The following is a 24551-nucleotide window of genomic DNA, read 5'->3' on the forward strand; positions in this document are numbered from 1 at the left end:
TAATATCTATAACACGATCGTACATATGTAAATAGACTACTGTTCGTTATAAATGCATGAAATAAAAGTATTACATGAAAGCAAAGCACGGCTCAAATCGAGAGAAAATCATTCTTACGAAAAGGTTTTTGGAAAGCTCTCTGAAAAGTACCAATTAGGACCTTCCGCCATTTGTCCCTATCTGAAATGAGTAGCAACCGGTTCAAGAAATTTCTGCTCCATCAGCACAAGAATTTTCCACTTGAACTCGTCAACCTTTTGTTGGACGTGTCAAACAACGTTTGAGGTTCAACTATACGCAACGATCGATTGAATTCGAAGGGTGAGGTATGGATCTTAAAAGTCCTTTGAAGGCCTATTGCTTACTAGGAAACAGGAAAATTATGTGACTGATTATGTTCCACTGGGACTATGAGAATTATAGACAGAGGTGGATCTGAATTTTATAGAATAATGTTGAACATCATTCACCAATTGAATTACAATGCAGCAATTGATCACAGTGCATATCGTTTAATACTTATCAGTTCAATGGAAGTTGTATGTTCATATTGTACAGCTTCAAAACATATGAAAGCCCTGGAATGTGTTTCACGGTGAAATTGGAAACAGAACCCCGTGCAACGATAGAAAAAAAAAATTAATTTCATTGAAACCCCACGGATTGCCACCACATAATTTGCACTTAAAAGTTGGATCGGTAATTATTATGAAACGAAATATAAGGCAACCAGGTCAGAATTCCTAGGAAAAAAATTAAGATAAACTTCATTGAAGCAACAATATTGGGGCCATTACAGTTTTTTAGGTAAGGTCATTGGAAAAATTATAAGCATACTAGCTGACCCGGCAAACGTTGTATTGCCATATAAATAATTTCCATGTTGTATCATAAAAAAATAGAAATTAAAAATTTTGTCTACAAAATAAAAAAAAAATTAGGGGTGGACTACCCCTAACATTTAGGGGGATGAAAAATAGATGTTGGCCGATTCTCATAGATAGCTGACCCGGCAAACGTTGTTTTGCCATATAAATAATTTCCTAATGATTAAATTACTAAAATGGCTATTAAAAAATAAGGGTTGATCGTAGAAGGGTGAAAATTGAGGATTGTATGTATTTTTGTATGTTGTATCATAAAAAAATAGAAATTAAAAATTTTGTCTAAAAAATATAATACAAAAAAAAAATTTAGGGGTGAACTACCCCTAACATTTAGGGGGATGAAAAATAGATGTTGGCCGATTCTCATAGATAGCTGACCCGGCAAACGTTGTTTTGCCATATAAATAATTTCCTAATGATTAAATTACTAAAATGGCTATTAAAAAATAAGGGTTGATCGTAGAAGGGTGAAAATTGAGGATTGTATGTATTTTTGTATGTTGTATCATAAAAAAATAGAAATTAAAAATTTTGTCTTAAAAATACAAAAAAAAATTTAGGGGTGGACTACCCCTAACATTTAAGGGGATGAAAAATAGATGTTGGCCGATTCTCATAGATACCGGATAAGCACAAAAAATTTCATCAAAATCGGTCAAGCCGTTTCGGAGGAGTATGGTAACGAAAACTATGACACGAGAATTTTATATATTAGAAGATATTCCATTAAGGAATTATTGAAAATTTGAGCTGGTTATAGATTATAAAGTGAGATTTCAGACCCTTCGCGACCAATTGATTCCATGAATGAAGTTGTTTTTTAATTGAGAGGCGTCAATTTGAAGTTGAGGTTCTAAAAACTTGCGTTTCCTTTGTAGCAATTCAATGCAAACTTTCGACTTGATCGGTTCTGAAGAAGAAACTGAGTGTAGTTTCCTAGGATAAGTTTCTTTAACCACTACATGAGAGTCTGAGGTTTGGTTTTTGAAATATTCCTCTGGAAAAGATTCTGGACGATTCTATAATTCAGGCACAGTAAGTAGATCTCTGACTTATCAAATCACGGTTGTCTGAAAAATTTATCTCAAACCAATCACAAATTTTCAGTCAATATCAGTTGGTTCATCAGGATATTTAATATGTTCTGAATCGTCGCGTCCGACGACAAATTCAATTTTTTCTCGAATCTTCTAGAGGATATGTGTGATATAAGGATGAGCGAGAAAAGCGATGTGAAGGCTACAACAGAATCCTCCAAGGGAAAGGTTCCGGCGACCGACGACGGGCGTCGTCATCATCTCGTACGTCGATGTCATCTTGCAGATACAAACGGGCGAATTCGATGGCAAGGAATTTATTGCTCGCCAAACCGTAAGACGAACAGATGAAATATATATAGATTTTCTTGCTTCAGGGTGCACATGGGAAATGTTGATTTTATTTGATCTGAAGAAAAAAAAAAGATTAAACACCATGTTATAGTTTTTTTAGGAGTGTTCCTTCTCGAACGGAATGACAGACGACGGAAATTGCTGTGACGGATGATGTAGGTATATAACGGTAAAATTCTTTGTTCCTCCAAATTTTTGGGGAGCGGTGTTCTGATGAAGAAAATCTTGCAAATAATAAATATTTATTTTTATTGCTATACTCGAGCAGAAAAACAAGCGATGAAGTCATGTTTATCAAAGAAAAATAACATAAGATATATTTCCTAGGTTCACAACGATTTTTATTAGTGGGATAGCAGCAATCTTCAATTAAATCGTGAACTCTTGTTTTATGCCGGAGCTTGCGAGACTATTTATTTATTATCTCTTCATCAGGAGAACTGCAATACAATAACACTTTAGTAAAAAGGACATAAATGAATATTATGAAAGACTTGGATGGAATAGTATATATATTTATACACTATTCCATCTCTGTTTCTGTGTGTTGACAATTAATGTCAAACAAAAGCCACAATTCAGAAGATTTTCAAAAATAGATTTTTCGTTTGATGAAGGAGTCTGATATAGACTCCGAAACGTTACAACTTAGAATTATAATTTCAACGTTATTTATTTTGAGTTCATTGTCCGGCAACAATTTTTTCTAGTTAATTTGCTCCTGACAAATTAGTGCAAGAATTTACGCAGGAGCAAATCGTTGATTTCATTTTTAATTGATTTTGTTTCAGAGATTGGGAGTGAAAACCCTAAAAAGTTTATGAAGAGATGCAGAATCCCCCAGAATAAATTTCAATCGATATCTAATTTATATATTCTCAATTTCTTAAGCCTTTTATAATATTCATTCAGGTCCTTTTTACTAACTGGTTTTTGTATTGTAGTTCTCCTGATGAAGAGATAATAAATAAATAAATAATCTCGAAAGCTCGAGCAAGAAGAAAGAGTTCACGATTCAATGGAAGATTGCTGCTATCCCACTATTTAAAATCGTTATAATTCAACGAATTACAAATCATGTTTTCTAAATTCAATTTTTCGCCGATATCTTGACCCAAAAAAAAGTTTCTAACCAGAATCGGTTGGTGCATTTGGAGGCACATATCTTCGCAGTGGGGCGTCGTAAGAAAAAAAAATTCAAGCATTCCTGACTCCCCTTGATATATTTTGTTCACACCTGTGAGAGAGTCACGTTATGCCGGGAAAATACCTATTGAATTTATCGTCGGACGCGACGATTCAGAACATATTAAATATCCTGATGAACCAACTGATATTGACTGAAAATTTGTGATTGGTTTGAGATAAACTTTTCAGACAACCGTGATTTGATAAGTCAGAGATCTACTTACTCTGCCTGAATTAAAGAATAGTCCAGAATCTTTTCCAGAGGAATATTTCAAAAACCAAACCTCAGGCTCTCATGTAGTGGTTAAAGAAACTTATCCTAGGAAACTACACTCAGTTTCTTCTTCAGAACCGCTCAAAGCGAAAGTTTGTATTGAATTGCTACAAAGGAAACGCAAGTTTTTAGAACCTCAATGACGCCTCTCAATTAAAAAACAACTTCATTCATGGAATCAATTGGTCGCGAAGGGTCTGCGACCAATTTCAGATGATTATTATGGCGGATATTTCGCAACTGAACAGGTGAAAATACAATTTCTTACTCCAAAGTAGTACATACGATTCGAGATCAAAACGATCGACATTAGTTGGCTTACATATGCTTCATCAAATACGGAAATGTGACACATCTTTGAGCAATAGCCTGAATTACGTACTGAGTCAGTTGAAAAGTAGAAATTATACCACGCGAGAGGTAATATTAGGAATATTGAATAATTTTCAGGTATTCCTGAATTTCAGCTTAATTTTGGTATACAGCGTGTTTTCTAATTGAATGTGATTCAATTGGGGGTGATTTTTGGGCCCATTTTAAGAAAAAAACTTCATATGAACATATGTCCTACACGTCTTGTCTTTTGAGATACAGGGTGGTAAAGTTTTCAAAAATGAATCATTTATCAATATCTACAATACCACTGAAATAAAACACCCCTTATCTGGAATCAATGGAAGAGCGGCTTTCCACTGAACAGGGGTGATTATTTTTAAGATGTTAACTACACAAAATTGAAGGCCCCTTTAAGGGCAAAAATGGTGGATTCGGCCCGTCGCGCGAAGGACAGGTCTTTGATGTTTTTATATATTTTCTGGGGAGAATATTTAAATGAAAATCTGTTAACTTTAACGATTAAATCTATTGCAGATATTTGAATACAAGCACGTATTTGGTCGATAACGACCACAATAAAATCTCAATTTCTTTCACACATGCAAAGTGCGCAATGCAATAATCATTAAAATTTCATCAACAAAATCTTGGATTGAAAATTCTCTTTTTTTCAATTGCACATCAACAATCAAATTTTATTAAAAATCAAATGAATTTCAGAGGAGCTTTCAGGACTCTGGACAAACAAAAATTGGAACCTTCTACCTTTTTCTGCGACCAGCGACCGTCGTTCGCCTGGGGCTGCTGGTGAACTTTTCGATCACCAGACTTTCCTCGCACAGAACGGCGAATTCTCAATTACACTCAACCGCACTTCCCGCACTTTACCGTCGTCAACGATTAACGCTCTTCGTTTCGACTCTATCCGAAATATTGAAAAATCCTATATCCGATCTATACCACAAATAAAAACAATGTTACGCCCTGAACTGACTTTAACCACGGTACTAATTATCTTACACTATTCCCCGAATAGCTTGTACCCGTCTCCCTTTTTGAGACCTAACTCCGAAAAAATACTTCTAAATTTCTCGAACTGCCGAATCTACTCTCGGACTTCCAAATCTACCCTATTAGAATCCCGGATTCTACTTCCGTCTTCCCGACGTATATTTTCTTCGACTAACAACTGACTCCCTTCCTTTTATTATTCCTTTTATTATTCCCCTTCTTAGATCAAAACCCAAATTCCTTTTCCTCCTCTCGTGGGTGTTTCCCCGATTATTCCACGACGCGCTAACCATGCATTTTTCTGAACTAATTGAATTAGCCGGTTGAAACTCAAGAGCCTGCTAATTCTTACAACGCCGAATCAATTATCTTCGAATATTGAATTGATATATAAGCTCTTATGGGCGAGTTATTGTCTAAACTAAACCGTTTTCCTTTTAACTTAAAATCGGCCTCATGTCCGACATGAAACTCTACTTCTTCGACACTTATCTTCCGAGTGTAAAATTATCATTAATGCGGTTGTCATCAAAACCTTTATTTCCAATTATCTTAGACGTTGAGAACCCGAGAAAGAATTTCCTTGCCCAATATTCTATAAGCATATATATATCTCATCAATATTCCAATTTATTACACCACTTCAAATATTTCAATGAAATTTGTCATACATGTATACTATGAATCAAGAGTCATTTTTTAATGTATCACTTTTTTCTAAACTTCCACCAGTGGCGTTCGTACGTAATTTGACCTACCTATTTTGGCAGACATTGATGGTACGCCACAGATTTTTAATGAAATAAAAATTATTTTTGAAATTCCCAATCCTTTATTACCAAAATTTTTAGGTGAAACCCGTGAGTCGGACTAAAAAAATTCAAGAGATCAAATTTGCTCATGTCAGTGGCGTGCCACTGACTGTCTAAATAATACCACCCCATATCTCAAAAGGTAAGACGTTTAGGACATATGTTCCTATAAAGTTTTCTTCTTAAAATGGGCCCAAAAACCACCCCCATAAATATTGACATTCAATTAGAAAACAGCCTGTATATCACTATGAAAATTTTTGTAATATATAAAGAAAAAATTGCCGATGTCAACCCGCCGCTATTTTCATTGAAATATGTTGCAAACCCGTCGAAAAATAATTGTGAAGTTTTATAAACGCTAAAGTTCACCTATTTTTTGCTCAGCAAACTAAATTGGAACAGAGGGGCGGGAGTGGACATCGAGACGTCCTTGAACTTTAATTAAAAACTGGACTGTGTCTAGTCAATAAATGATACACTAAAAATTTCCTTTGTAAATAACCATATTATATACAGGGTCCACGAATCCATTATCCCAACATAAATTCATCAAAATCTTAATTTTTTTTAAATGGCAACCCATATTTTTTGTTTGTTCATTATCTAAACATTTTTTGTTAGCTTTCAGTTGTTTTAAATCATGAACAAAAAATAAATATGGGTTGCCATTCAAAAAAATGAAGATTTTGATGAACTTCTGTTTTGATAATGGATCTGCGTTTTCGTGGACCTTGTATGTAATATGGTTATTTAAAAAGAAAATTTTTAGTGTTTCATTTATTGACTAGACACAATCCAAATTTGAATCAATTACATAGAATAGGGACGGAGCTATAGTCCTTTATGTAAGTATCTCAAACTGTCAAAGTATTAATAAAAAGACAATTTTCTCGAAAACCGTTGAGAATTCAGACATAGTTGTGTTATCGAACTTATATTTAAATTTAACAGGGAACTCGAAATATATAGGGTGTTCCATTTAAAATGACGAAGTTGATAGCTGTGCAGAAGAAACGAAACACTTTGTATAGTTCTAAATAATTTTAGGAGGTGCTCTACTTTAAAAGAGTAAAGTTTTTTTGAAACTCTTTTTTGTAAAGTTGATAGAATTAGAGTAATCGCCTGTATATATTTTTTTGAACAAAGGTATTTTTGATATATCAACCAAAATAAACCTTTTTCGAGTAATTCAGGTTTAACAGTAGACCTAGTAGTTTTGTGAGGGTGGTTTACCACAATTTTCGACCCGTACCAGAAATATGTAGTATTCGTCGGTTAAGCTTAGGGTCGAAATCGCTTATTGAAGGTGACACAACCTTCAGTAATTGAATACGAATGTGGGCCATTCGGAAAAGATTCAATTGACTTTTTTCTATTTTATTCTACTTTTTGTCAGTACACCTACATACAGAAATCAAATTGATTCCACAAAATGTAGAATATTGAAACATCCATTCAGGTCGTCCGATCATTCTACACGTTTGTGAGAAACATCGCAGTTCGTACTGGATAAATTAGTTACGAGTTCCTAAACTTTTCAGTTAGATTCGCGCTGTGTTGGAGGAAGTTACAGCATCTCGAGGAATTTCCGGAATATAAATGAGTTTTGTCAACAGAAAACAATTGAGAGGTTTAATATCTGAAGTTCAACCGGGACAAAAGCATCAGAGGAATTTCACCCAGGGCATTGAAATTTCACAAGAAACGAATAATAATATGTGGGCCACAGTTCCATTCCGGAGAGTACGCCTGAAGAAGTTTAAATTTTTTTCTTCCATATTTGAATGAATACTATCGCGAGATAGAACTTTTCCATTAATGTAAAAATAACTTTAGACTCGTTTTTTGTTATTGGATCAGGTCAGTTAGTAGTTTAAATGCAATTAGCAACGGGAGTTTCGAATCATCATCATTCCAGTTCATCCATCTGAATTTTTGTGAGACAATGTATTGACGTTGATTCTGTTTTTAATTCTGAAAATAACAATGAATATCAATGCTTTTTTTCTATTAGGCATTTGGTTTCAACTGATAATTTATACTCATATTGAATGCACCAGAACTCGAAGCCAGCGAAGTAGAACAGCAGTTTTGATATAAGATGCATATCCATTTCCTGAAGACATGCAGAATGATTTCATCCTCTCTTTATACAGGGTGGGCTTTTTAAAACGAAAATGACGAGACAACCACCTTAATTGTTGAAGTAATTCCCAATAATAATTATTGCTATGTTGCTCTGATGAGGCCAAATGAGGCCGAAACCATGGTCAGCATCTGCTTTTCTTCGGTGGAGCGTACTCCATTTGGGGCCTTCACGATGGCAAATTGGCTAGTTCAATTCAGATCGTAACACTTGTCGATATTCATATCGTCGGGTGGTATGCATCTGAATTTATCCTTATTATAATAATTATTTCGTTGTCTAATGTTGACAATTAACGGTTACCATCGTAACCACAGAATGAATTCGTCAAATAAATGATGATTTCACATAGCATGGTTAACGGAATGACTGGTACTGTACGAAATTAAAAATTAAACATCTCGAAAACGAACGCAATAAATGAGAAAAAAATTAATACGCTGAATTCAGGATGAAAAGGCCTTTCAAATGAGGTATCACTCACCCTATCTTTCCTATTCAAAATTTAGGGGTTGTTGTTCTAACACTAAGGGTTGAAGCGATATAGTTGTGAATTTAACCTCAAAAGTTGTCCCCCTCGAAACAAAAATCGACATGTCCGAGCATTTTTCCGAAATGAATTTATTCCGCCCGTTATCTCGTCTGTTTCGTTTTAAAAAGCCCACCCTGTAATATAAAGGATAGCAACATTTAATCCTTCTAGCATTTTCAGCATCTGTTGCATTTGGTTTTTAGTAGATGCGAAGAGTTTCAAATCGTCCATGTAAAGGAGATGATTCAGTTTTATTATTATTTATTTATTTTTTAGTTCTACTGCCGCCGGGATTCAGAGCCATATAGAACCACAAGGGGCTCAGCGAGTCTCCTTGGAAAATTCCGCATCTAATTGGAATAGGTCCAGTTGTAATGGGGCCATCTGCTGCTTTCATTTGAAGTACTCCAGGTTGTCATGGCGTTTTCCAGGAACTTAACAATATTGGGATTTACCTTGTAAATCCGCAAGATCGTCAAAAGCCATTCGTGAGTGGAATCGAATGCTTTTTTTGTAGTCTATGAACGCAGCGTAAAGATTTTTTCGCTCAGAGAACGCTTGATTGCAGATAACTGAATCTATTATTAGTTGTTCTTTGCATCCTCGGCTATTATTATTATTAATTGAAAAGTTTGGCAATGCGTGCTCGCCTATCACCTTGATAAATAATTTAAACTTTAAGAGAAAAATAAAGAAATCTTTCATTGGCTCAGATAAGACGTATATGACGTTTTTGTAGTGAAGGGATTTTCATCACGTAACGGCCACATCAATTCAACAAATATCAGGGACTAGAGGGAATAGTATTGGTAATACACTTCAGAAGTCACAATAGACCTCCGCTATATAATCGAGAGCTTCGCGATTTCAGTTCCTCTAGAGCAGGACAAATTTTTTGTTCGGCACAAGTTTCATTGTCCGTAAAATTCGATATCTAAACTCTCTCACTGCTTCCCCTGTGAATAACAATGCAGCTCCTTTCAATTCTAATTTTAACTCGAACGGAAGTTGCAAGGTGAGGTTACTGACCGTGTTATAAATAATCGATAACATGCAATTCAAAATTGATCATAAATATGCCGGATGCTTGATGGCGTCATCTTCCCCGAATTGCGTTGATTTTGTTGTGATATCGGAGGAAGTGATAAGGAGTATAAAAATTTAAAACACTTCTCTCATTGTATGGGTGCTAATATGGAAGGTTTATTATATGTTTTGTTTGTTTTCATTCATTTTTTACTTTCACTTAGATTTCTAGCACGTTATAGTAACTATTTTTGTTCTGAATAAATTATATGTTGTGAAAATGCACCATAGGTATATGTTGCGACATGTTTAAAGTTTATATTCCTCATATAATATGGAATAAATATATGTACAAAAAAAAAATTTGAACAGGGAATGTATGAAACGGACAAAATCATAAATATTAATAAACAAACATTAATAGAATCGACGTACACGGGAATAAATATATAAATATAAGAAATCTACAAACACGAAATGTATATTGATATATACAAACATTAATAGGATTGACGTGCACGAAAATAAATATAAAAAATCTAAAAATATGAAAGAGAGAGAGAAGGTCACAATAGTAATGCGAATAAACATTAATAAAATTAAATGGATGAACAACAGCCGGTCATTTTATTTTCTTAATGCTCATTCGCATTACTATTGTGACCTCTCTCTTTCATATTTTTAGATTTTTTATATTTATTTTCGTGCACGTCAATCCTATTAATGTTTGTATATATTAATATTTATGACTTTGTCCGTGACATAGCTAGGTGCGGGTAATAAAAGACTAGCTGAGGACGACTTAGAATTACGCGAAAACTATGAAACTCCAATCACCAAATTTTATTGTTGAACTTAAACATTTATTTATTCCCAAATAAAAAAATAGCAGCTTGGCAACTTCTGCTGTAAAGAAAGACAAAATTGAACATTCTCAAAAACCTTGCCAGTAGGCCTTCTCATGATACAGAAGGATAATAAGGCCCATTAGACTTTAATATCAATAAATAACCAAAAAAGGTTTATTATACAAAATGTACATAAAGTATGGAATAAATTCATTTTCTCGCACTGGGATTAAAAAAAATGGTGGAACAAGTCGATCTACTTTTTAAGAGAGGCACATTTTAGGCATATTACCTTGCCTCTAGCTACACCCCCCGAGCGGGGGTGAGTGCCACCCCTAGTTTTTGATTACAAGTTCCGATTACGGAAGGGGGGTCGAGTGATACCTCATCTTAAAGGTCTCTCTCTCCAGATTATAGTCCTAGAGTTTGAAGTTGCTTGTGTTATCTTTGTTAACATGACAGCTTGTAAAAAATTTCTAATTTTATTAGTTTTCTCAAGGTGTCAAGGTATTAACAGAAATTACAGTACATACCAACTTCAAACTCTGGGGTTATACATAACTACCTACTTAAATAATAAACAATAACTTACTTTACTTAATTAAATATTCAAACTGAAGATTCATCGCATGAAATTCACGTTCCACAATTATGGAACTGAGAGCTGATCTTTACGAGTTGCTAGCCGTTAAGTAGTCAAGGAAAAACGCTACTGATTTCACTTTTTACTTGAAGGAAATCTTGAGGGAAATCCATAGTAAGGTTGGGTATTTACGAAAGATGCAAAAAAAAAAGTCTTATCCCTCACTCAGTTTTCTGCTTCATCTATTAATTCTCAATGAAACTACATGTTTCGGCTTTCGTAATCATCAGGTTACAAACTTTTTTGATCACTGTAAGAAAATTGTCAATTATACATATATTCGTTTTAGTAAAGTTGTTTAAAAAATGTCCTTATTTTCTTACATCTAAGAAGCTAATATAAAGCATAATAGAAAGTTTGTTCGATTTCAGCACAGCATCACACAAATTCATCAACAAAACACAACAATTCATATCAAGTTAAAAAGTCTAGAAAATATAGATGTTAATGGAAGGTTAAACACAGATTTTGTCACCACCCAGATGGATCCTTCTAAACACAGAAACAGATACTGATTTTATGCAGAGTTTTATAATTTCTGAAGTATTCGAAATATTCCAACTTCGGGATTGATTAAGTTCTTTAGTTTCAACTGTTGAATACACAATTATAGAAAATCATTAAAATAAGGCCGAATAAAAAGAAATCAGGCTAACAGAAATAGAAATATGAAGAATAAAGAACTAATATCCTCGAAGTTGAAATCTAGACACAAATAAATCAACAACAATCTAAAAATAAAGACGATTCTGTTTGTACGTAAACTTTGCTTTTATCGATTCAAGCCTCAAGTTCTTCCGTATCTCATCATACCACCCCCAATCGATTTTTTGTCTGAAAGCTATGATTTCATTTGATATTTCATAACAGTCAGATATATCATATCTCTCTCTTTAGAGCGAGCCAAAGTTTCAAGAAGGTTACTGACCGGATAGCGTAACGTAGGTCATAAACATCGCGTATAGCATGGGGGATGTTTACGCCTATGCCTCTCAACTTCCGTTATCAGACCATAAATTTCCGGCAACAGCACCGGGAACAACAAGGCACGGAGTCAGTCTCTGATGGCTTCATCTAATTAGGTTAGGGTGCGTCTCAAATATGGGGGTGGTACGAAATTTTGGGAATGAAAGACGATGACATATGTTGTTGATTCGGTAGGAGCAATATGGGTTATTTTAATTTTAGGGGTGAAAGTAAATGGAGATCAGAGGCCAGATGTCGTCTTACAGGTTTTTACAACTTATGAACAAAATTCCGCTGATTTACTCAATTTCAAGTATCGAATGGTCTCGATCTAAAGAGGCGCTCAGTTCAAGAGGTAGAGGTAGGAAGAGTTTCTTGCGAAATTGATTAACATAAATATGCCTGAGGAATAATAATAATAATTCTTGTCTGTGAAGAAAGAAATATGGGAATCCAAACTTCTTGGGGCTCTTTTTACGTAGAATCCAAAGGCATTCTGAAATATTGTTTTTTAAATACTAAATACTAAATATTATCGAACTTGATCAACTCAAATATTGCACGAACTTTCGAAACATTATTCAAGTGGCAAGTAGTGCTTTTCAATTTTTTATTCAGGGTGTAAATGAATAAATGCGAAATTTTTTCTAGGGGAGTCAGAAAATAGTTTGGCTCTTTTAAATAATTTTTTTTTGGGCAGCCTCTGCTTAGATTCACTTCTCCGAGCACTTCTCTAAAGATGGAAACTAAAATTTTCAAATTTTTTTCCTAGAATTCAGAAAACTGGCAAAAATTATATTGAGACATTATGTGAGCGAAAAGGCGATGCAAAATTTTGGTGGTGTTCCTCTATAATTGCATGGGGTGGAAAATGTCACCTCTAAAATTTGTTTCGCTAAAAAAATTTTTCCTTATTCATAATATTATACCATTGCAAAAATTGCTTTCTATTTAATCAGTTACGAAATCCCAAATTTTGTAACGAGTGAGATATTTGCACTCAAGTTACACAAAATTGCATTTATTAACGTATTACATATAAGATTTTTTATTTATTTTGAATAAATTAATAGTAAATATAAAATATTATTGATAAAAATTGTGAAAACATAAATCAAGTCTCTTGACTACTATCACTTCGTATCAGTTTGACATTTTGTGAATAAATTAGCCAGAACGCACGGTTATTATTTACTCACAAAACCAATAGTTTTTGAGTCATGGTTTCTAAATAATTCAAACTCAATTTTAAATGGTAAAATTTAAATTTTTGGAAATTTGAATTTCAAATACTGGAAAGAAAATCGATTCATTCTAAGATAAAACTACACATGTTCACCTAGGATTTTATGATTTTAATGAATGCAGCAGTAGGGAAAAGAAAGTTCATTCGTTCTTTGATACAAGTTTATATCATCTGTAAACTGCAAACTGTAAATTTGAAAATTTAGGTTCAAGATTCTCGAAAATTTCATTCAAATGCGTGAGAGATATTATATGTTCAACACTTGAATAACTGAATGTAATAGTTTATTCATTTCATTACTACCTATAAATGAAATTTTCATGGGAGAAATTATTTTTTCACTGTCCTAACTTAATCTTTTAGGGATTAGGGATTGTATCTACCAATAGATTTTTTTCCTAAAGTCATTCAAGAAAAAATGGCAATAAAATCTGAGACGAGCATTAATGTGTATAGGTTTATCCACAAAATAACACACATTTCTCTCTGAAATTATTATATATTAACCAAAGAAACAATACAAAAACTATTGATACTCTGTGGTTTTGACTGATACCTGGAAAAAATCCATCGAACTTGTCAAAATATATTGGAAACACAATTTTCAAAAATAAATGGGAATTAGCTTATTTAGCAGTTTGCCAAAAGTTGGAAGAAAATTTACGACCTTTTAAACTTTTTTCAGTTGAGGAAAGAGATGATAGTCAGATGGAGCCAAATATGGTGAATAAGGGGGTTGTTCTAGTAATTCAAACCCTAAATCACGAATTTTTTGCATGGCAACATGAGATTTGTGTGCAGGGGCGTTGTCCTGCAAAAACAAAACACCTTTGGATAGCTTTCCGCGTCTTTTCTCTTTAATTTTTTACCGTAGAGTGATCAGTAATGTCGAATAGTAATCTCCGGTTATTGTTCTACCCGTATCCAAAAAATCAATCATGATCTCGCCATGGCAATCCCAAAAAACTTAAGCAAGAACTTTTCCAGCAGATTTTTGGACACGGACCTTCTTAGGTCTTGGACAACCATAGTGTCGCCATTCCATCGATTGTTGCTTTGTTTCTGGATTGTAGAAATGTACCCAAGACTCATCCATAGTAACAATTGTTTATAAGAAGTCTACATCATTTTCAAATCGAGCACTGATCGAACGCGATGCTTCTACCCTTGCACGCTTTTGGTTAACATTAAAATATTTGGGGATCCATTTTGCAGCAATTTTTTTCATGTCCAAATTGACGAGAACGATATGATGAACGCGTTCGTACGAAATATTCAGTGCTTCAGATATCCGTTTTAGCCGAATTCGACGGTCTTATAAAATCATGTCGTGAGCTGCATCGATATTCTGGGGGACTGACACAGAAACTGGACTTCTTCAATGAAAAATTTACCTCTTTTGAAGCTCGCAGTACAATTTTTCACGGTCGCGTACGAAGGACATTGATCACCAAGGGTATTAAGCATATCTTCGTTTTAAATACTTTAAGTACTTGATGATGGCTCGATACTGTAATTTTTCGTTTTTCACAATTTCGGTGGACATCTTATTTCTTTTAATTTATTGCGTAACTCTGGTTCACTTTTTTGACCTTAAACTTCACACTGACACTTGTAATCAGTTATTGTTCGTTGCTATGGTAACGCGATATTTTTTTATGCATGGAACTGGTCTAGGCCTCGGTCTAGGCTAACTAGATATCGATACATCCTCGTACATATATGCTGGTTACTGCTTCAGAAGTAGCTTTGCCACTTCATTAGCTGACAGAGGCCCTGATATATTAAAATAAAAGATGCACGGTGGTTGCAAATTGAGCACTGTTGCGGAAGGAATATGTTGAGAATTCTATTGAAAATAAAAAACGTATTGCTCAAGATTTTTATACTCTATATAAATAAATGTCAGTTCATTTATGAACTTGATATCAATGAAAATTCATGAGCTTGTTTCGCAATCGGAACAAGAAATTTCAGCGAAAGCAGATGAAAATGAAACGGAATGTGGAGAGATTTATCACGAAAGATGCGTTATCAGTGAAAGTTGGCTGTCTACAGTAAAACTAGTCACTCCGATCTAGAACTAACTTATTTGCGATCATACAATTTTCTGAGCTGACTGATTCATAAAAAATTTGTATTGGAATGCCACAAAATTCCTACATTCGTTCATGATTTCCTCATAATTCTCTTCAAACTAATGCTTTTGTCAATTTACCAAGACTCATAACCCTTATATACTGTGGTTCACCAAATCATGAAAACACTTTGTGAAAAGTCACACAGATGCACATTATCTCCAATTTCGTATAGGAATTGACACAGCCAGTTTTAAAGTCCCTTCAATTTTAAATCGTCTTTCAGTCAGAGAACCACCCAAAACTGAAGGGACACTAAAATCGATTATGAAACTTGCAGTTTGTGACATAAACTAGGAATCTTCAAATTTTGGTCCAATGGCATTACGTGACAAATAGAAAATATTGTGAATTAACAGAACCACCCACAATTCTAAACAAAAGAACAGTATCGATGATAAACTCTCGGAAAAAAATTTCATATCGACCCATAAATCTGTATTCATAATTAGCAAAGACATAAAATTGAAATCACTATTATTTCATTAAAATTCTAGAACAGGAGGACGAGCTGTATGTAGACTACGTGATGGAGAAAATGTCATAGAAATAGCTTTGATGGCAGGAACACTCGGAGGAACAATAGACATTGAAGTCATAGTGGAATGCAAACTTGAAATTATAAAAAAAAATTTCATGACTATATTAAATGCTGGCACGTGCCAGCAAACAATAATAGCTCTACTAGGGAGTTATTATTATATTATATTTTCTGATTCGTGTTAAGACACACCCTAAGCAAGGTCGCTATCCCTCTCGAATTTTCAATAAGGTAAAATTGGCTATGTGATGCATCATTTGAAGGCTCATCACTTCATTTTTTCATAATCTTTCTGTACAATTGAATTGAATTTTTATGGTTGTTCATCATATCCCCTAAGAATATTTCCTGATTCTTGATCTTGCATGAATCTTTTTTGAAGATGTCATATTTTTTGATTTTGTTAATTAAGGCTAATCCTACCTATTAAAAATTGGAAAGGGGTAGCCACCCCACTTAGGGGGTGGTTATTTAACTCCTAGAAATCAATTTCTGAGAACCCATAGTTTCAATATCGAAAAATAATCACAAATTTAAAAGAATTTTCATGTCTTACCACGAATCAGAAAATATTCTCAAGTAATATTATGAACATCCATTAATTGATCAAATTCCATCCGATTTTCGAAGAAAGTACAAAAACAGAAAGCTGACTTCATAAGCTTTCATACGAGGTATCACACAACCTATCTTCCCTATTCTGAAGTTGACAGCCGCCCCGCTCAGGGGGTGGCTATTTCACAAAAAAATCATGCGTCAAAAAGTGTTCCCCTCCAAACAAAAATCGATCTACCACAGCGTTTTCAACGAATGTGGCCAATTCGCCCGCAAATGGCTCTGTTTCGTTTTCAAATGGCCACCCTGTATTTTCAATGATACGAATAGTATTCCACATTCAACTCGCTAATAATCGACCTTTGATGTGTTTTTATGGATACAATAAAAAATATACGTCGGCAAACACGTCAAGTGCAAACACAAATATTTACATATTATGTATTATATAATAATTAGACAAAGTCTGACTTACCAATGATTGCGTTATCGGAATTCAAGTGAGTGTCAAGGTCATCATAGTTAGTTCACTGGAACAATAAAGACAATCCATGATTATAACAGCAGTGCCAATTATTGAAAGACAATATTGGTTGTCTACCACTTTTTCAATGGTGGTCATAATCGGTGTACCTATTTAAAAACTGGCGCAATCTTAATAGAAACTTCATAAACTCCAAAGTATTAGAAATGTTCTAACTCTGACAATTCTTAATCATAATTGGACTTGAAAATACTTAACGCAACAATTTGAATCAGGAATAAACATGTAGGCAATTTTTGAGCCAAGTGTGATTCGTACTGCTAACTTTTTGTAAATAATGAACCAACGTCATAGATCTGAAAAGGTGGATCCTACCTAACGATTTCAGTTGTTTTTGGATTCGAATTTCATTTGTTAATGAGGTTTGAATCTTTCTTCCTATCTTAGTTCTTTTCTACGATGATTACAAAGAGTCCCATTTCTATACAGGGTGGGTCTTTGATTCGCACAAATATTTTAACAGCAGGTTCTTGAAGTCAAAAAAAAAAACTTTTTTCACATACCATTTTTTCCGATTCGGTCCTGATAAAAAGATATAATCATTTTAAGTTTTCATAATGAGCTGTGTCAGCCCTGGAAAAACAAAATAACCTTCAGAAAAACAAGCTTAATCTGTGATACATCTGTGGATCTTTGAAAGAGAGTTGCATTCATCCAAAATAACCAATGTCCGTATATCACAGGTATTTTTCATCGAATTAATCGAAAAGAGTAATAATATGAAGAAAACTTTTATTTTACAAAACGTTCAAACATTCATTAGATAGCGTCCAACTTATTAATTTCAAGATTTGAGTTTTTTGAATTTTTGGTATTTTTATGGTACGTAATGGTCATAATGAAAAAACTGTAAGACGTGGCCGATATCTTGTGGTCGAAAAAAATTCATCAAATATCAAAAATGGTGAAGGGAAAAAGTGTTTCTCTTGACAAGAATCTACTGTTAAAATATTTGTACGAGTCAAAGACTGACCCCATCTACATGGCGTTTTATGAACTCATTCGAGTTTTTGTTATGTTATTATTTGAGCAAAACTTGGTGGGTGCCTGCTTGCCTAAAAATTATCATTACTTTGAATCAGAATCAGTTGTCATTTGAAGAACATAATCATAAATATATTGTGGGAAAGCCCGACAAAACTTCGATAGATAGATAGATCGGTTGGTAAACCTGATATATTCGAGGTTATCGAAAAACATCGCATATTCATTTCCATCAGGGGATCGAATATGAATTTCACTTATAGAAATCTACCTAGCGATTCCTCCCATATTATTTAGAATTATAAAAAAAATCACACTTCGCAAGGTCGAATAGAGGCGAATCAATATGTTTCTACCAAACAAGGTGATCACGTGGGTTGATAGATGTGGATTGTTCCGCTCGAAATAATCTTTCGACACGACCCATTAAAATGTTGGGTATTGCTACCTCCCTCAGAAGCGATTGATTTCCATTAATTAATTCCAATTTATGAACAGGATGGCCGCTTATAATCTGACGTGGTCATTTCAGCTTGAAATTCTGAAAAATTCATTTCAAATTGTAGAGAAGGAGTTCTAACCTATTCACAAAACTCTCACGCTGCTCCCTTACTGAGATTAAACACAATTTAGAGCTTTACGGATAGAAATGTACCTAGAATTGAAGAATTGTAGCTAGAAAACACGACTACCTATCGCGTATTCACTTTTTTTGTGAGAACACAAAAACCAGTTTGTAGATATGGTTGAAAAACTGATCGTTTCTTACTTGAAAAAATATATTTCTATAGTACTGGGAGTTCCGTCTTCTATGTCTCTCAATATATGCCTACAGCTAGTTTTTCACTTATCCTTCTGGCTCAAACACTAAAAAAAAAAAGAAAGAAGGCGTAGGACGAAGAATTTACGCAGACTGGAGAATATCCGACAACAATCTTCATTGTGAACGTGAAATTCTGAATGGAGATTTAGTAATAGTTCATTCATTCATTGCTGTATCCCGTTGCCGGGAATGAATCTACAAAAAGGCGAAAAAAGGGAAAAAACAAAAAGAAAAAAAAAAAAAAAAAGAAAGGAAAAAAAAGGTGCGAACAGACTTATAATTTTTTAGGGCTAATTGCGACTGTGTGCTCTCCTGTGACTGTAGAGACCCAACGGTGACCTACATATCCTACCACACTCCGGGCATGGATAGTCACCAACCAGATCTGGCCGCCTCCTTCTCGAGTCTCCATTATATGTAACTGTGTACCAAAGACCTCCACTGTGAGCTGTCTAACGCTAGTTGTTCCAGTTATGATTGGCATTAACTGATTTTAGGGATTGATGTAGTGTATCCTTAAACCGCTTGTACTGGCCTCCTGGTTTCCGGGCTCCCTCGGTGAATTCGCCATATAGAGCTATTTTGGGGAGTCTTGTGTCTTGCATCCTCAGAATGTGGCCGCTCCATCTGAGTCGGGCCCTCGTTACTTGAGTCTCAATTGTTGTACAACTCGCGCGTTGCAAGACTTCTGCATTCGAAACTTTGTGGAACCATCTGATGTGCATTATCTGTCTTAGATGACGTTGTTGCGTTTGTTCAAGCTGTTTAATATGTCGCCTGTAGGGCGTCCAGCTTTCGCTTCCGTAAAGGAGCGTTGGGAGGACCACTGCTTTATAAATAGCTGTCTTGGTCTTCAGATTGAGGTCGTGATTTTGAAACACTCTATCCTTTAGCTTCCAGAATGCCCGTGATGCCGAATTGATACGGTTGTGTATTTCCGTGTCAAGGTTAGCCCTAGTATTTATGAAGCTTCCCAAGTATTTGAACTGCTCGACCTGTTCTAGAGTTTCATTCTCCAGGCTGATATCTGTTGGAAAGCTTTTTGGCGGACTTACCAGGATTTTGGTTTTGTCGATATTGAGTCTAAGGCCTGAAGCTTCGTATATATTCGTAATAGTTGGTGTCAGATTAAAGTAAGGGGAGATACTTTGGACCCTGTAGAGTATATCTACTAAAAATTAGACCTGTATATAGGGGGAATTATGTAGGACATCCTGTCAGAATAGCAGAATAGTAAAAAAAAGGACAAAATTCGTTGTCTACTATTTCCTAAAGTTCTCATAACTTTTTTGTCTTTAAAGTTACAAATCTGAAACTTGAACCCTCTACAGGCACTTTTTTACGTAGAATCCACTGATGATCTCAAAATATTTTTTCATTTCGAATCATTAGGTGAACTTTCATTTTTTTAAATGCAAACTTTTATTGAATTTGTTATTTTTGAATTGGAAAAAAAATCTTTTGTCAGTAGATTCTATATATGAAAGTGCTAAGAAGGTTCAAGTTTCAGATCTGTAACTTCAAAGACAAAAAAGTTATGAGAACTTTTCGGAATCATCAAAACCTCAATTTTTGTTTATAACTCGAAATCTGAAAATGATAGGCCGATTCTGTTTTCAGATTTGGATTAGTCATGAAAAAAGAGCTCGAGAATGTGTCATCCGTAACAGATTAAGATATATGTGGTTAATTACATGTTGAAAGGAAATATTTTCTTAATCTGAGAATAAAGATTGACGAAAATGTGTGGCAGGTCGCCTAAGTTGCAAAGAAAAAATGTCACGTGTATATTCTAGAGCGCGGTGGTTTTTTTCCTGAATTGAAGCTAATGATTCAAGAATAATGGAAAAAATATAATCTGACATTTTCAGCAAGCCGAAAAAATAGAAATTGGCCTTAAAGGTAACACAAATCAGTTTTTTTGAATTATCTCCTCTACTGGGCTTCAAATTGTTTTCGCATTCATTATTAAAGTTGTAAAGCATAACATTTTCTACAAATTTTGTCCGAAGCAATTTTTTCTACGTTTTAACGTTTTTGAGATATATGGCGATGAATGTACATTAGACTGGGTTTCTACCTTGACCTTGGCCTTTCCCATGTCTGGCTAAGCACCTCGTTCTTATCACCCTTTTGCTCGAACACGGTGTTGAAGGTATGAAAAATTGTTTCAGACAAAAGTTGTATAGAGTATTATTATCTACAACTTTCATAATGAAGACAGAAACGATTAGAGATACAGGAAAGGAGATATTTTGAAAAATTTCCTTGTCTTCATCTTCAAACTGTAAGATTACGAACCCCCCCCATTTGTGTCAGATTAATGGGTTAACATGTCTTCAACACCGAGATTCACCATCTGTATGAAAATCTGACACGTTCGAGTATGTACAGGTAACTTTTTTTTTGCATTATCAATGGACTGCTGTGCCACGTCCGAATTGTCAGTTTCTTGAAAAGAATCTTCCTCAGGGCCTAATTAACATATCCTCTGAAAATCTGACAGGCTCGAAAAAAATTCTTTTTTTTTACCATTTTCAACTCTTCCGTAGGGCCAGCCTCACCACGCAAACTGTCTCATTAACATGAATTTTTTATCAGAGACACGTAGGGCATATGCAGTATCTGACATGCTCGAGTATGTACCCGATGATTTTTTTTATACATCTTTGAAAATCTGCAGACGCTTTCTCCACCGCCGAGAGTGCGTACATCATAAAACCCTTTTTTTTTCTTTCTACCATCTAATCTTCAAAAATTACTAGGTCTCTACGAAGCTCGAGTAAATCCCGATTTAGCATCTTAGGCTCCTTAACTATAAATACTGCAATACTGCAAATACGTCACGTGTTGGAAAAAGTGGGTCTGCAATTTTTTCCATACCGCAAGTGAACAATCTTATTAATTATATGATTCAACCTTGGAACCTAGAAACAAGGAACGGAAAATAAACATTTGTTGTTGTCCAAAGACTGGAGTCAGATAGTTGCTTAGTGTCTCCAATCACAATTGAGATAGTTGAATCTGAGATCATTGTCACGTCAATTTTCCGTACAAAAAGGTAGGAGCTATATAAATTTACTAGCTGACCCGGCAAACGTTGTTTTGCCATATAAATAATTTCCATGTTGTATCATAAAAAAATAGAAATTGAAAATTTTGTCTAAAAAATAAAAAAAAATTTAGGGGTGGACTACCCCTAACATTTAGGGGGATGAAAAATAGATGTTGGCCGATTCTCATAGATAGCTGACCCGGCAAACGTTGTTTTGCCATATAAATAATTTCCTAATGATTAAATTACTAAAATGGCTATTAAAAAATAAGGGTTGATCGTAGAAGGGTGAAAATTGAGGATTGTATGTATTTTTGTATGTTGTATCATAAAAAAATAGAAATTAAAAATTTTGTCTAAAAAATACAAAAAAAAATTTAGGGGTGGACTACCCCTAACATTTAGGGGGATGAAAAATAGATGTTGGCCGATTCTCATAGATACCGGATAAGCACAAAAAATTTCATCAAAATCGGTCAAGCCGTTTCGGAGGAGTATGGTAACGAAAACTATGACACGAGAATTTTATATATTAGATATATTTTACGCCACTGCCTTAGTGTCGTGCTAGACAGAGAAGCATCGAATGTTTGTACCACAACAAATACATTCATAGCACGTGAATGTCCATTCCATGTATTTATGTTATAAGGATTCAACTGATGTATGTGATTTTCTAAAACTTACCGATACTCGAAAACAAAAATGAGTTTTTCAACTCGCCCATAACATCTGCCAAAGGATACAGCATGGTGAAAGTACATTCCAGTCTCCAATGAAAAATGAATGAATTCTTTTCTATAAATAAATGGATGATGGAAAGTACTGGTAGGAAGAAATAGACATCGGTCGAGTAATGAGAATCTTACCGTTTCATGAAATATGGAAGAATTTGCGGTTGCGAAAAATTATCGATGTCGAATGTGGAGCAGAGCAGGAGCACAGAACAAACAAATTCATCAAGGATGCTTACTAGTGACAAAGGAGGACTGAATAATCCATTCTGAATCATTTCTTCGGTGTGTCTAGCATACACTATCCTCATTATGAAGTAGATTCAAAAATATACTAACAAGACAACAAGTTTTGCATAATCAATTTTTAATATCATCAAGGTTGCAGAGTGAAGATGTTTGCATGATGCATTTGGATCGATATGTTGTTAAGTTCATTTTGCGAAAACTAGAATGTTAAAATATCACATACAATATATATTATACAGGGTGTTTCATTGGGAAACGGAAATACTTAACAGGCAGATTTAAATTTACACGCAGACAGTTTTACTGAACACATTTTTAACATAAAAGTGGAGTTTTTAAGAACTTGGATGAATTATCAAAATTATTGAATCCATAATCATTTAAACAGTACTTAGTAATTATTTATGGCCTTGTTTTCAATTTTTATAGCTGCAGACCATTTCTGTTTTTATTTTTAAGTTACTCTCTCGATATTTCCAGAAAAAATTCAGGCCTTGTATGTACATGATATACATGATTATCGAAATTTATATCGTTTTTGAATGCTTCAGTGAAAGAATTGATTGAATTAGGTCGATTTAATTTTTGTTAGAACAATTATGTACATGTTTTCGAAATAAAGAAAATGAACAAAACAAATATAAATCAAGATCCCCTGTAAAAAAATTGCCTGCGCGAAAATTTAAAGCAGATGCCTCAGTTTACTTTTTTGTGGTGTTTTCAAATATTGAAACAGAGGGTACATTCGGTATTCGCAACTGAGATCTGAGCAATTTTCTGTCACATGACTCTAGAGCAGACGGATTGAAGGGGAATTGAAAAACGTTCTAGATCGAACAGATTTTACAAATCTAACCTCAAATAATTAGAGATTTATTTTCTAGTTTTTTCTCCGGTTATTCGTTAGTTTTCTTTATTTTTTTCATCAATATGTAGGATTTAGCGGATTAACCGATCAGCAAGGAATGGATACCGCTCTGAAGGCCATTGTGGCAATAATTCATGGCTACCAAATAATGTTGTTTGATAGTGGTGACTAAGAGGAAAATCAAATAAACAAAACTGAAAATTTTTCTGAAGTTTGTTCCGAATTTACCTGATAGGCAGTTTCAATAACACTTCAGAATGTATTCGTCAACTTTTGATACCTACTTTTTTTATTTCTGATGGGAACAGAAGCTAATAATGTAGATGTGGTCACCCAGAGATCTCGCTTGAGAAACAACTCCTCATTACCCTTTGGTATCTAGCCAATAATGAATGTTTTCGTTGAATAACATCTATTTTTTTCAACCATGATGTGTTCATTAATTATTATTAAAGAACTTATCATTACAAACTGACCAATGTCTGTCAATTTTCCTTAATTATTATTTCGCAGATATTAAACCAACTTCTTAATGAGCAACGATTTTGAAATTTTCAAACAGACTTCCTAAACAAACAAATGACCTAACCTCAAACGACCAGATTAATCGCTTTGATCCACTCAAATACTCGGAGCCAACAGATTTGCATCAGACTAGTCCGATTCGAATAAAAGAACGCATTGGATTTACTTCCCCTACATCTAGATTTAATAACAAAACGATCCAGAGCAGTCAGATTCATCAGATTT

The 24551-nt window shown here is 34.3% G+C and overlaps 1 protein-coding gene across 2 annotated transcripts in view; it reads right to left on the minus strand.

Annotated features, from left to right (window-relative positions):
• LOC123309630 (SNF-related serine/threonine-protein kinase) overlaps positions 1-24551 on the minus strand; it is a 111076-nt gene that overhangs the window by 52283 nt on the left and 34242 nt on the right. The window contains exon 2 of one of the 2 annotated variants that reach the window (XM_044892831.1): positions 17020-17074. The exons of the other annotated variant lie outside the window; for it this stretch is intronic. The gene's annotated coding sequence lies outside the window, so the exon portion shown is untranslated. The remainder of the gene's footprint in view (positions 1-17019; positions 17075-24551) is intronic. 2 annotated transcript variants of the gene reach the window in all.

Source organism: Coccinella septempunctata, chromosome 1 (assembly GCF_907165205.1).
Source record: "Coccinella septempunctata chromosome 1, icCocSept1.1, whole genome shotgun sequence".
NCBI lineage: Eukaryota > Metazoa > Arthropoda > Insecta > Coleoptera > Coccinellidae > Coccinella > Coccinella septempunctata.